The sequence below is a fragment of the Malus sylvestris genome, chromosome 11, assembly GCF_916048215.2.
Source record: "Malus sylvestris chromosome 11, drMalSylv7.2, whole genome shotgun sequence".
NCBI lineage: Eukaryota > Viridiplantae > Streptophyta > Magnoliopsida > Rosales > Rosaceae > Malus > Malus sylvestris.
Genome location: NC_062270.1, coordinates 35884396 through 35898284, shown reverse-complemented (window position 1 = coordinate 35898284; position 13889 = coordinate 35884396). Strand labels below are relative to the sequence as shown.

General features: G+C 35.4%; 2 pseudogenes; one reads left to right on the top strand and one right to left on the bottom strand.

The window, feature by feature from the left end:
• Positions 1 to 4071: 4071 nt before the first annotated feature.
• On the bottom strand, positions 4072 to 5564 carry LOC126590455 (uncharacterized; annotated as a pseudogene).
• A 2694-nt stretch (positions 5565 to 8258) lies between these two features.
• Positions 8259 to 10233, top strand: LOC126590454 (uncharacterized; annotated as a pseudogene).
• The last annotated feature ends 3656 nt before the right edge of the window (positions 10234 to 13889 follow it).

Here is a 13889-nt window from a genome sequence, read left to right as displayed (position 1 = left end):
TTACCTCCCTATTTTGTTTTTGCAATTAGGAAGCTTTCCCCTTTCGTGTACAATATTATAGGAATATTTTTGTTCTCTACACTCAAATGATGGTGATGCTCACTAGCTTACTTATCATTGTTATATAAGTTTAAATTTCAAGATTTGTACCTTAGATAGATAAAAATCTCAAAATTTAAACTCATCCAACAATGATAAATAAGATGGTGACCATTACCACCACTTAAGGGTGGTGACTAAAAATCACCCTAATAATATAAGAGGTAGTTAAGTTAGTTGGTGTGGTAGTAGGTCTTTAGCAAGCTTCTTATAGAAAAGAAGAATCTGGGTACTTTGGCCGTTTTGCAGAAGAAAAAGAAAGAAAGGGGCATTTGATGTTTGGACAGACATAGTGATGGTGCTAGCTGCACCTGCTTCTTGGTGTTTTTAAAAAGAAAATAAAAGAACGAGAAAAGGCTAATTTTCACCCTTTGGATATTATGATGTAAATTTGCTTGGTTGAGAAACTTGTGGCTTTTCTAATGGAGATTGCGTAAAGGTGCAAACAATTTGTTAGTGGTTGTGCAAAATAGGTTTCATATTTAGGAAAATTATGGTCCTACGTCCAACCAAATAATAAGGTTTTTTTTATGAGACAATGCATGCCAACTTATGCATTATAGTGTTCATGATTTTTTTATTTTTTATTTTTTTTGTCGAAGGGTGGATATTATTGAATTCGAATAGAAACATTAACATCTGATGTCAAAAGGGTAAATAGCCACTCTCACTCAAGAGAGTCCCAGGTACGGGAGTCTCCGATACGAGATACAAAAGAAGCCACATGATTTTGTTTGCTTCTATACTTATATTTACTCTGTAAATATAAGTTATGTCGGTTGGTAAAGACATTGTATATGCCGCGTTCTTACATTCAAATTTAAATTCTTTTCTCATAAGTTATAGCTTATAATATCGTCTTACCGAAACTAAAGATACTTATTTTTAGTGGGAAATATTTTTCTTAAATATGTATGTTTGCAAGATTAAATGAAAGCCTCCTAAACGAGTTTTGTTGCTAGAATTTAGTAGCTCAAAATTGGTCTACCGGTGCAAAATTGGGCAGGCAATTGGTGAGCTCCAAGAAACCTGTTGGATTGCCGTTGCTACAATTGCCGGGCCTTGAGCTTGCTGGCAATTGGTGGCGTTGGGTCTGACGTCAAGCAACAGAAGACTGGGCCCACCACGTGCACCGAAGTGAGCCAAACCGCTCTAATTTGGGCGCACCACAGTTGTTGGATTTCCAACGGTTTGTTGATTCGGACCGTTAGATTTTCAACTGTAACGGAAAATTGGAAAATGATGCTAATGTGCCACGTGGCATTTTGTGGCGCATCTGATTCTAAAAAAAATTGAAAATTTCAACAATCAGAATTAATCTAATGGTAACAAATTAAAATAATATATATATATATATATATATATATATATATGAAAGCCTTAGAAAGTTCACACTTGAACAAAAAGCAGAGCGAATATTACTAACGGATAATGATACATGACACAATGAAATTGGTTGAAATTCTCATAAAAAATCTAAGACAATAATAACATGTGGAGCATGGGCCAAGAAAATATTGAAAAAATAAAAATGTATTTGTGAAGAGTAATCGCACTTAGCCTTGCCGTATCTTTTCAAACGGATAGACTTGAACGAAGACCATTAATATTTAGAGACAATTACTGTCTTACCCTTGCCCTCCTAAAAACTAAAACGAGTGAACTTGCTCTTATATAAGGTACAATAAAGCATAATAGAAAATTTACCATTGCATCCATCTCTTTACTTTTTCACACTTTCTATATATCATGGTGATGTTCAATACGACACTAAAAGGAGCAATGCTCTTGAAGACCACAACTAACCCAAAACAAAATTATTACAGTTTCATCCAAACTAACAAAATTACATTATAAAAACTAAAAGACAGTAGTTATGAATCACACCTCAGTTGTATAAAATTTATTTCCCAATGATCTAAAGACAGTCGGCGCTCAATATTTTTGGAGGCAGAGACCACAATATTTAAGAAGAACAAACAATCGCAGAATAACACAGCTAGAATAAGGCAGGAATCAAAGAAGGACCAGAAGAAACAAAAGGTTAAACGCAGAAGAAGACTCTTGAACTCGAAGCCGAGATATCAACGATGACGGACGTGTGGAAAGAACGGGAAAAACCGTCTTTCCACTGCGCCAAGCAGGCCACAAAAAGGGAAAATGAGGAAAAAACGAGGGGCAAAAGAGTCCGTCCACTGGTCATCCACAGTGACCACCCGGTTTGAGTTTTAGTACATAAGATATAATATAATTTGGGAAGAGGAAAAAATTTTGAAATGTCATATAAACTTGTACATATTTTTAAGGGTAAATCTCTATTTACTACCCTCATGTTTCGTGGTTTTCAACATTTAGTACATCAAGTTTTTTTCGTCACAGAGTTATACCTAAAGTGTAAATTTTGGGACAGTCTCATATATCCGTTAGTCAAATTGTTAAGTCTCTGATGTGGCGCCATGTGGATTTTTTTTTTTAGAGAAGGAAAAAAATATTTCGCATCCAAAATTTTTTTCCCACGACCATGTACCGTACATTTTTTCCCACCAATTTTTTTTGAAATTAAAATCAAATTAAATAGGGGAAAACCCATAACTTTCTATTCCAAATTTGCAAATTCAATTCCAAACAAACTTTGAATTCTAAATCTGCAAATTCATCATTTAAACTACCAATAAAGTTCAATTGTCAACAACTTTTAATTCACAACAAAGTTCAATAAACACCCTCCAATTCACGCAAAAGTATCAAAAGACCACAACTTTCATAACTAATGGGTCAAGGTGTTCTTCCAAAAACACTAAAGATCTGTCCAAAACATTAATTGGTCAACTTTAACAACTAATTGAACTCTATCCAAAACACTAAAGCATTAAAGCAACATCAAGGAACATTCCTCTTCCTTTTCTAACCTCTTGCAGTAGACTTTGAAGTGGTTTGAGAGGCTTGAGTTGGTTGAGATGAAGGTTGTAGAGCTTCCTGAGTGCATGGTTGCGATGACTGAGAGGGTTGTGATGCCTTAGATGTTGAGGCCTAAGTAATGAACCCATATATCATTAGCACTAACAGATACTACACTTCACAAATAACAAATTCACTTAAGAAATGAAAAATCAACAAAAATAATATCAAAATTATACCTCATTTTTCTTGCTTTTTCTTCCTTTTCTAGCAGCTGGAGAAGGATGAGTGGTAGGGCATCTAGCCTTGTTGTGTCCCGAGGCCTTGCAAACACTACACTTTTACACTTTTTTGCCCTCTCTTGCTTAACTTGAATTCATTTTCATCACCATCCCTAGTCTCCTCTTTTTTGGTCTCCCTAGCTACCTTTTAAAAGTTGGAGGAAGAATGCATTTGTTTTCAGATGGCTCCCAAAATTTCATGCCTTAGACGAGTTGAATCAAGTTTTCGTAAGCTTCAAAGTATTTCTCCTTCTTGTACCAAGAGGAAAAGAATTCCTCATGCTGTCTCCTTGCATAATAGATGGCCGAGCAACCATGTATGCAAGGAAAGCCTGTCAGATCCCATCTTCTGCATGAGCAAGTGCACCCATTCAAATCCACGATAAATATATTACTTCTGCCTTCATCCACTTCAATTTTTTCTCCTCCAGACCATGTAGTTATAGTGTGTGTGAGCTTTTTAGTTTGTACTCTTCCAACTTCTTCTGGATTTTTGGGCAGATAGCTCATTTATCCTTACTCATTGCATCTCTTCTCAACCATATCCTTCCAGCATGGTAATAATATGTTTGTCCCTAGACCTTAGGATAAAAGAATTGAAGCTCTCACATAGGTTGTTTAAGAGAATGTCACATTGAGTATGTGTCTCAAAGTGTGACCTACTCCAATGCAAGGCTGGTATTTTCTCCAACCATTTATAAGCTTTTTCATTCAGCCTATTCACCTTAGCCATACTCTCTCCAAAATCAGCGATGGTTGTTGCCTTAGTAGCATTCCACAAGGCATCATTTAATCATTTCCCTTTAAACCCATTTGCCTTGTAGTTGGTGTATAAGTGTCTAACACATAACCAATGATTACAATTAGGCAGCACATTCTCAAAAGCTGGTATTAATCCCTTTTGTTTGTCAGAAATGAAAGTCCAAGCACGCTGGTTCACAATTCCCAAGTCAGCAGCTAGCAGTTCCAAAAACCAAACCCAACTATCTTTGTTCTCGAGCTCTACTATAGCATATGCAATAATCCAAGTTTGGTTATTTGCATCTATTCCCACTGCACATAGGAACTGGCCCTTGAACACTCCCTTTAAGTGAGAACCATCCAACCCTACAAGCTGCCTACATCCATTCTTAAATCCCTTTTTGCAAGCCCCCAAATAAATATAAATCCTCTGAAATATCACATGGGCATCATCATAGGGCAGCACCTTCATCTGAACTGTACTACCTGAGTTTGTCCTCCTAAGCTTATCACAGTACTCCCATAACTTTGTGTACTGATCCATGTTACTCCCCTCAAGGATTTTCAAACATTATGCTCTCACTCTATAGGTTGTCTTAAGGTGGATCTCAACCATTCTTTCCTCATTCACTGTCTTCATAAATGTAGTGATGGGCATGCTTGGGTTGAGTCTAAACTTGTCAACATACATCTTCACAGGCCATGCCACTTTGCAATTAGGATTTTCCCTCCAAATCCTTGGACATTCATGTTTCCCAACATAGGTTTTCACTTGTATTGAATCTTCATTATGCATCCTGGAAGCATACAATCTCCATGGACAATTTTTCTCACACCTTGCACTAATCTTCCATTTCTCATTCCTTTTTAGCTTAATAAAAGGTGCTCCATGCTTAATGGAGTGAGACCACACTGCCTCTCTCAATTGTGCAGTATCTTTGAACTTCAATCCCTTTTTAAACTTTGGATCATCCCTGTCGGCTTCTTCATTAAACTCAGGGTAGATAACATTCTGATTACATTCTGAACCTAAATCGTCAACACTGTGCAGGCCATCTGAGTCTTGTCTTTCATCATCAAAGGGAACGTCTTCTACATCCCTTGCATCAATAATGTCTTCTGGATGTTGGTTCCCAACCCCTTCACCCCTTTCAACATCTCTAACGACATTTTCTACAGCCGTATCATCTACTGCACAACAATCATCTTCCAAATTGTAGTCACTGTCCACAAACTCACTATTTGTAGTGTCATCCTCTGCATTTACTGCCATAAACAATGCATATTTGTTAAAAACTTAAACTTTGTAAAAATAATTGAATACTGAAATTAAAATTGTAAAAATAAATGTTTCAAAAATTTTACCTTCATTAGCTTATACTTCGGTCCCTTCATTAACTTCTTCAGCTTCATGACCTTCTTCAGTTTCATCACCTTCATCATCTTTATCACCTTTATTATCTGCATTGAAAGGACCATTTTCAGCCTCATCTCCACTTCCTTGTCCTCACTCAGTTGCTTCAACCTCATGTTCATCATCACCATTGTAGGCTATGTCATTCAAAAAACATAGCCGTTTTTCTAAGTCATTCGCACCTCCTTTTGCACTACCCTTCTTCAATTTTGATCCACTTCCCTTTGTAATCGAAATCGCCACCATCGATTCCTCAATATCTTCAATAATGACACCTTTTTTTAATATGGCACTCTCATCTAGATTCATCAAAAGCTTATGTTTCAAGGTAGCTTGCTTCGGACTTAGATGTTATAGGTACATTTCTATTTCCCCAACCCTTGGAACATACTTGCACATTTCACCCACATCTTGGTCCCGTTCAATAAGCCTTAATCTCTCCTAATAAGACATCCCAGGAATCCTATAGTGATACAACATAAACCCATCATATCCTAACTCTTTAACCATTTCATCAATCTCCAAAAAAGACATGAAGTCTTTGTTTACGTAATCACACCAAGCCTCAAACCCTCTCATACATGTATTTTCAAACCACTTCCCACCATGGTTAATTTTAAGGCTAAATAATTCGGGCATGCCTACAAAGTCAAGGAGAAAGGTGAAAACAACATAAAATCCTGGAGGCACATGGGGAACTAATAGGACCATGAGGAAAAAAGGTGAAAACAAAACCATGGGGACCATGAATACAGTTCCACCTTTTTTCCTGAAACCATAGAAAAAAAGGTGAAAACAAAACCATGGGGACCACGATTGAAGACAAAACCACATGCACAACCCACTACAAAACACAATTCCATAAACCATAACACTCACACTAATCCTAAAGGTGTTAATTCAATTGATACCGAATTTGAGCATGCTAAGTCTGTGATTACTCTTAGGAACGGTAAAATAATTGATACAACACCTTTACTTGAGCAGGTTGAGAAAACTAAAAGTAATGATAAACTTGACAAGCTCAAAGAATTTGAAAATGACAAGGAATATCATGTGCCTGTACCTTTTCCGAAAGCTTTACAACCCTTAAAGAAAGCTGTTTATAACTCTGATATTCCTGAGCTTTTTAAGCAAGTAAAGATAAATATTCCTTTGTTAGATGCTATTAAGTAGGTTCCCGCTTATGCTAAATTTTTGAAAGACTTGTGTACTTATAAAAGAAAGCATAATGTGAAGAAAACTGCGTTTTTTGCTGCCCATGTGAGTGCGGTATTGCAAAATAAAATTCCACCAAAATATAAAGATCCAGGAAGTCCTACTTTGTCTTGTGTCATTGGAAATAATTTTATTGATCGTGCTTTGCTTAACTTAGGCGCTAGTGTGAACACACTGCCTTATTTAGTGTATTTGCAGCTAGGTCTTGGTGAATTAAATCAAACATAGGTAAAATTGTAGTTGGCAAATCGTTCTATTAAAACTCCGAGAGGGGTTATTGAGGATGTGTTAGTCCAAGTAGACAAGTTTTACTATCCTGTTGATTTTATTGTTGGATACTACACATGTTCTAGACTCTAAAAATCACATTCCTATAATTTTAGGACGTCCTTTCTTATCTACATGTGATTGTGATGCTAACTGCAGGAGTGGGATAATGAAACTTTGTTTTGGAAATATGACAATGGAGGTTAACATTTTTAATGTTTTTAGGCAACCACATGGAGATGATGAATGTGAGGTTGTAAATTTCATTTCAACTGCAATGCATGGAAAGTTTGAGAGGAGTCAAATTGAGGATGATTTAGAACTTTTTCTTTTGAATCATGATGCACAAAATGATACTAAAATAACTGAAATTGCTACTGTCTTTGATTCTTGTCAGGTACAAGAAGTGAATAGATGGAGACCTAAGCTTGAGGAGCTTCCACCATTATCAAAAGTCGTACCATCTAGTGTGGAGGTGCCCAAATTAGAGCTCAAGTCGTTACCGACAGGTCTTAAGCATGCATTTTTAGGGCCAGATGACACTTTCCCTGTGGTAATCTCTTCCGAACTCAAATCTTCGTAGGAAGGTAAGTTAATTAAGGTTTTGACCGCCCATAAATCTGCCATTGGATCGACTCTTGCTGATATAAAAGGAATTAGTCCTCTTGTATGCACATACAAAATATTTTTGGAAGATGGTGCTAAACCATCTCGGGACCCACAGCGTAGGTTGAACCCTAACATGAAAGAAGTTGTCAAAATAGAGGTTTTAAAATTGTGGGCTGCGGGTACCATTTACCCAATTTCTGACAGTCAGTGGGTGAGTCCTACTTAAGTTGTTCCGAAAAAGTCTAGTCTAACTGTAGTTAAAAATGATAAAAATGAATTGGTTCCTACTAGAGTCATTTCTAGTTGGCGTATGTGTATTGACTATAGAAAACTTAATCTTGTGACTCGAAATGATCATTTTCCTTTGCCTTTTATAAACCAGATTTTAGAGCGAGTGGCTGGGCATGCATTTTATTGCTTTTCGGATGGTTATTCAGGTTATTATCAAATTGAAATTGCCATTGACGATCAAGATAAAACTACATTTACATGTCCTTTTAGTACTTTTGCTTTTCGTAGAATGCTGTTTGGATTGTGTAATGCTCCTGCTACATTTCTAAGATGCATGCTTAGTATTTTTAGTGATATGGTGGAGCAATTTCTTGAATTTTTTTTTGGATGATATATCTGTGTTTGGTGATTCTTTTGATGATTGTTTGAATAACTTGGAAAAAGTTTTAACTCGTTGCCAAGAAAAGAACTTTGTTTTGAATTGGGAAAAACGTCATTTTATGGTTTCATCTGGAATTGTTCTTGACCACACTATTTCGTCTCGTGGAATTGAGGTTGATAGAGCTAAAATTGAATTGATTGCTAAATTGCCTATTCCAAAGACCATCAAAGATGTTAGATCATTTTTAGGTCATGCTGGCTTTTATAGGAGATTTATCAAGAATTTTAGTTCGATATCTAGACCATTGTGTAATCTCTTATTAAAAGATTCAGCTTTTGAATGGACCGATGCATGTCAGATTGCTTTTGATAAATTAATTGGCACGTTAACTTATGCACCTATCATGCAACCACCTGATTGGACTTTGCCTTTTGAAATCATGTGTGATGCGAGTGATTATGCAATTGGGGCTGTGTTGGGGCAACGAAGGGATAAGAAACCATATGTCATTTACTATGCAAGTAGAACTTTGAATAGTGCTCAAATGAATTATTCAACAACTGAAAAGATTTCTTTGGACAAATTTCGGGCTTATCTTGTTGGTTCTCCTATTATTGTTTATATTGACCATGCAGCCCTCAAATACCTTCTTACTAAGAATGATGTAAAAGCTCGTTTGATCAGATGGATTCTCTTACTCCAATAATTTGACATCACCATCAAAGACAAAAAGGGGGTAGAGAATATGGTGGTGGATCATTTGTCCATATTGGTTTTTGATGATTCTTCTGAACCAACACCCATTAATGATTCTTTTCCTGATGAGCAATTATTTTCTCTTTCGAAATTACCTTGGTTTGCTAACATAGTTAATTTTCTTGCTACAGGTGAAATTCAGATTCATTGGAGTGCGCAAGATCAAAAGAAGTTTCTAGTGGAGGTACGTAATTTCTTTTGGGATGATCCATATCTATTTAAATATTGCCCTGATCAAATAATTAGGAGATATGTGCCTGATCATGAAATCAATGCCATAATTTCTTTTTGTCACAATGAGGCATATAGTGGTCATTTTTCTGTTAAAAATACTGCTGCGAAAATTTTGCAATGTGGATTTGATTGGCCTACTCTTTTCAAAGATACTAATGCTTTCTGTCGAACTTGTGATCGTTGTCAAAAGTTGGGTGCCATAACTCGTAGAAATATGACGCCTATGAATCCAATTTTAGTCATTGAGCCGTTTGATTGTTAGGGTATTGATTTTATGGGTCTGTTTCCTGTTTCTTTCGGATATCTATATATTTTAGTAGGTGTTGACTATGTTTTAAAATGGGTTGAGGTCGTTCCATGTCGGAAAAATGATCACACAACTGTTTTGCGTTTTTTAAAAGAAAATATCTTTTCCCGATTTGGAACACCTCGAGCTATTATCAGTGATAGGGGTAAACATTTTTGTAATAAACCATTTGAAGCTCTGATGAAAAAAATATGGTATTACTCACAAAGTGGCTACCCCTTATCACCCTCAAACAAGTGGCCAAGTTGAATTTGCCAATCGGGAGATAAAATAAATTTTAGAAAAAACGGTTAGCCCAAATCACAAAGATTTGTCTATCCGACTAACCGATGCGTTATGGGCTTATCGTACAGCTTTTAAAACCCCGCTTGGTATGTCTTCTTATAAACTCGTTTATGGGAAACCTTGTCACTTGCTTGTGGAACTAGAACACAAAGCCTACTGGGCTATTAAGATGTTAAATTTTAACTTGGATGTTGCCGGTTTGAATAGAAAACTTCAATTGAATGAATTGGCAGAAATTAGGAATGAGGCCTATGAAAGTTCTAAAATTTACAAGGAACGAATGAAAGTACTCTTGTACAATTTGAGGTTGCATTTGTTTCCTGGTAAACTTCGTTCTAGATGGACAAGTCCTTATGTCGTGAAAAGAGTTTTTCCTTTTGGAGTTGTGGAGGTCAAGGATCCAACGAATGGTAATGTATTTAAAGTTGATGGTCAGCGGCTTAAGCCCTTTTTGGAAAGTATTGCCTTGCAGGATGAGACTATTGGTTTGGAGGATCTTTATCAATATTGATTTCTTTACTCTAGCCCATATTTTCTTTTATTTTTCTGTTTCATTTGTTTTATTACCGTGTCGCCAACAAGTTGCTGGAAGAATTTTGAAGCCTTCATAGACCTTCAGGTGTATTCTTTCCTAAATCTTTTTCTCAATTTAAATTGCGTGTCTTTCTTGCTTATTATTCTTATGAATATTAACATTGAGGACATTGTCAGTTTTAAGTTAGGGGGAGTAGAAGTATATTTTACTTGCTTTTGGCAACATGTCGAGTTGTTTTTCATTTTATTTTTTATTTTATGTAATTTTTTTCCCTTTTATTTAAAAAGAAAAAAAAGTCCAAATAAAATAAAAAATAAAGAAATTTGCATTTTTCTTACTGTTTTTAATTTGATTTTTATTAGCTTCTCAACCCAATGATCAGATTGAATTGAATTTCATACATGGTAATTAAGGACATAGTGAGCATGTTTTAATTGAGAAGCTTTATTCTTTTATTAGCTCTCTCCCTTTTCGATTATTCTTGGAAAAGCAATGCACATAGCCATCTTGATGTGAAACTAATGCATGATTTAAAGATTAATATGTGAATCTAGTGATCTTATGTAGCCTTGTGAGTTTTTGAGCCTATATGATCGAAACATTATACATCAATCACTTTTTATTCTTGTACGTATGATCTCACAATCACATGTATCTCTAGAACTTGCTTTAAACATTTCGAACATATTTCAATTCATGTGATAACTTGAAAATGAAGAAGGCATTTAGGATATCCACCATGGCCAAACAAGCTAGTGTCCCTAATACATTATCCCTTAGATAACCATTTGAGCCTAAATAAGCATGTTTTTTTTTTCATGACCCATGTTCTCCTTACCCATAAAGCTTAAATACTATATCCTACCTCAGTCTATGGAAGTTTGTAGAGCTTGTAGAACGGAAAAGTCTTGAAAGGAAAGGAGTATATGTGTTTGGTATCTAAACTAACTCTTGTTTATACTATTTATTTGAAAAAAAAAAGAAAAAAAGAAAAAAAAACAAGAAGAAGAAAAAAAAAACAAAAACACAATCTTGCTGAAATGAAGTCTGAGACCCAACACAATGAAATTTGGTCTCTAATAGTGAAAGGTGTTATTATGTTCAAGATATTGGTGGAGCCACCGAGGATTCAAGTGACTTTGCAGTCCATTATTTTCATCATGTGCTCTACTAATTTTCATAGGCTCTTTTTTTTCCCATTCCTTTTTCTTCTTTTTAACCTTAACCACAAGCCCCATTACAACCTTAATAAAGACCTTTGATTCAAGTAGTCACATGATATTGATAACGAGTTGGTGGACAAGCAAGCATATGGCGGCATGTTTTTATAAGATCACTTGAGTGTGACACATTAACGCAGAAATATTGAGTGCATGAGTGTAAATCCTATGAGAGACTCACTTGTTTTCATATTGAGATTTAAAGAAGCTGAGGATCACCTTGTTATGACTATTTCACACACTACACTCCAAGGATATTTGAGAAATTATTGCTAATACTAGAATATTGTGGATTCGCTTGCTTTATGCTTATTAAGGTTCTTGATTTTTATGTACACTTGAATAAAATGCTTTGAGGGTTATGTAGGGGAAACTGGTTTTTCCATGTAACTTTTTGTTTTTGGTTTGGTGCTAGAGTATGTTTTCAGTTGCTTGAATTGCTAGAGACTAGCAATAAGCTAGTTGGGGGGTGTGATAATTGCTCAAAAGTGCATGTCTCATGCGCTTTGATTATACCCGTTACATGTTTTTCTCTAGTAATTTATCAAATTTGTGCTTTATCATGTATAACTGGTCAAATAGGTTTTATATCTAATTTGTTTTAATTTTCTATTATATTAATGTTCATGTGCAAGACTATGAGAATGTTGCAAGGCAATTAAAGGGTGAGGCACAAGACAATAAACTGGTGATTAACTCTAAGTCAATTATCGAAAAGAAATGAAGAAAGCAGAAGGCAACGAAGAAGAAAAAGAAACAGCCAGACATTACCATTTCAATATGGCATTAAGACTTATCAACAGCCATTATTCAAAGGGTTATGGGGATTGGCATTAACATATTAATAATGGGTTGATGAATGACCATTATTCAAGAAGAATATGAAGGGAGGTTGGTTGTGGCAGCAGCTTATATAATCTCCATTTGATTGTTTTCCAAAGGGGGCATGCTTTTTCATAATTTTAGACTATTCTTTTTCTATTTAGTTTATGGAGAACTAATCTCCCTAGCTAAGGCTAGGGGGAACCTATATTACGATTATGTAGTTTTATTATTTCGATTCTATTTCGGAGTTTTAATGTCAATTTTACATTGTGGATTTTCAACGGAATTTCTTATTTATTCTATTTTTGGATTGATGAATGTTGGTTATGATTCATAGGTTTAATCATGTTTTTCGTATAGTCTTGTTTCACATTCATGCTTTTAGTGAATTGACTAAATTAGTAGATTGGTACGATTTCGACGGAGTAATTTCTTAATATTTTGTTGCCGGAGGTACAAATTATATTTGGGATTATCTTTATAAGAAATTGAATGGGCGTTTTGTTTTGAATATCTGCAATGAAAATCACTTTTCAAGAAGTTTTATATGAGGAAAACTTAATTGCTATATTTTCCGGTTGAGATCACTTCTTGTTGGTATCTCAGTTGAGTTATAAAAAGGAATCGAAATATTGAAATTGCATAGTTGTATGTGGGTGGAACCCTGATGCTTTAGTGTTTTTAATTGTTGAACTTTTCTTCTATAAGTTACATCTCATTCGATATTGTTCTTTATTTCAGTCTTGATAATTCTGCATTCTTTTTCAACGCTCTTTGAGGAATACAACACTCAGACTTCGAGTTTATACTGCTACGCGACACCTGCACTTGGGTTTAGCAAGCGCACACCAAAGCTTCTACACGTGAGCAGCGAACAATCATCACTAAATTAAGGTCAAAAGTGATTAAAATAAGTATTTATTCAAAACATATTTCATCCATCCTCATCAAATCCTCCCCACAAGGTAACCTCCAAATATTCATTCAAAATAGGATTAATTATCTATATTAATTAATTGATTTTCTAATTGATTGCAAGATATTATGGTGACATAATATCTTGCAATTACACCCTAAAACCACTAAATGTAGCCGGTTCCCACCTCTCCAAAGGGGGCCGGCCACACCCCTATATATACCACTCAATTTCTCCAAAAACCTAAGTTGAATCCTCTTGCAAAATTCTCTAAATTCTACAAACACATTTCCCTCAAAATTCTAACTTTGACATCGGAGGTTCTTTGGCCAAAGCCCCCCCCCCAATTCACCGTGGGCGCTTGAGGCTCTTTGCTTTGACCTAATGTGTTAATTATTTTTGCAGGTGCATTTTCGTCCAAGAACAAGAAGGAAGAAATTTGCATCCACAAATTGGTGCTTTCATTGAAAGTTAAGTCACACACTCATAGAAGACTTTCGCATCTAAGGTTTTTCTTTTTCTTGTTCATTTGTAGATTTTTCGTACGTTCTTATTCTTTGAATTTTTATTTCTAAAAATTATTTGATAAAACGTAAAAGAAAAGTACAATGGCAATGGATTCAGAAACCTCGACAAATGGAAATTCCAACGTTAAGAATTAGGATCACGAC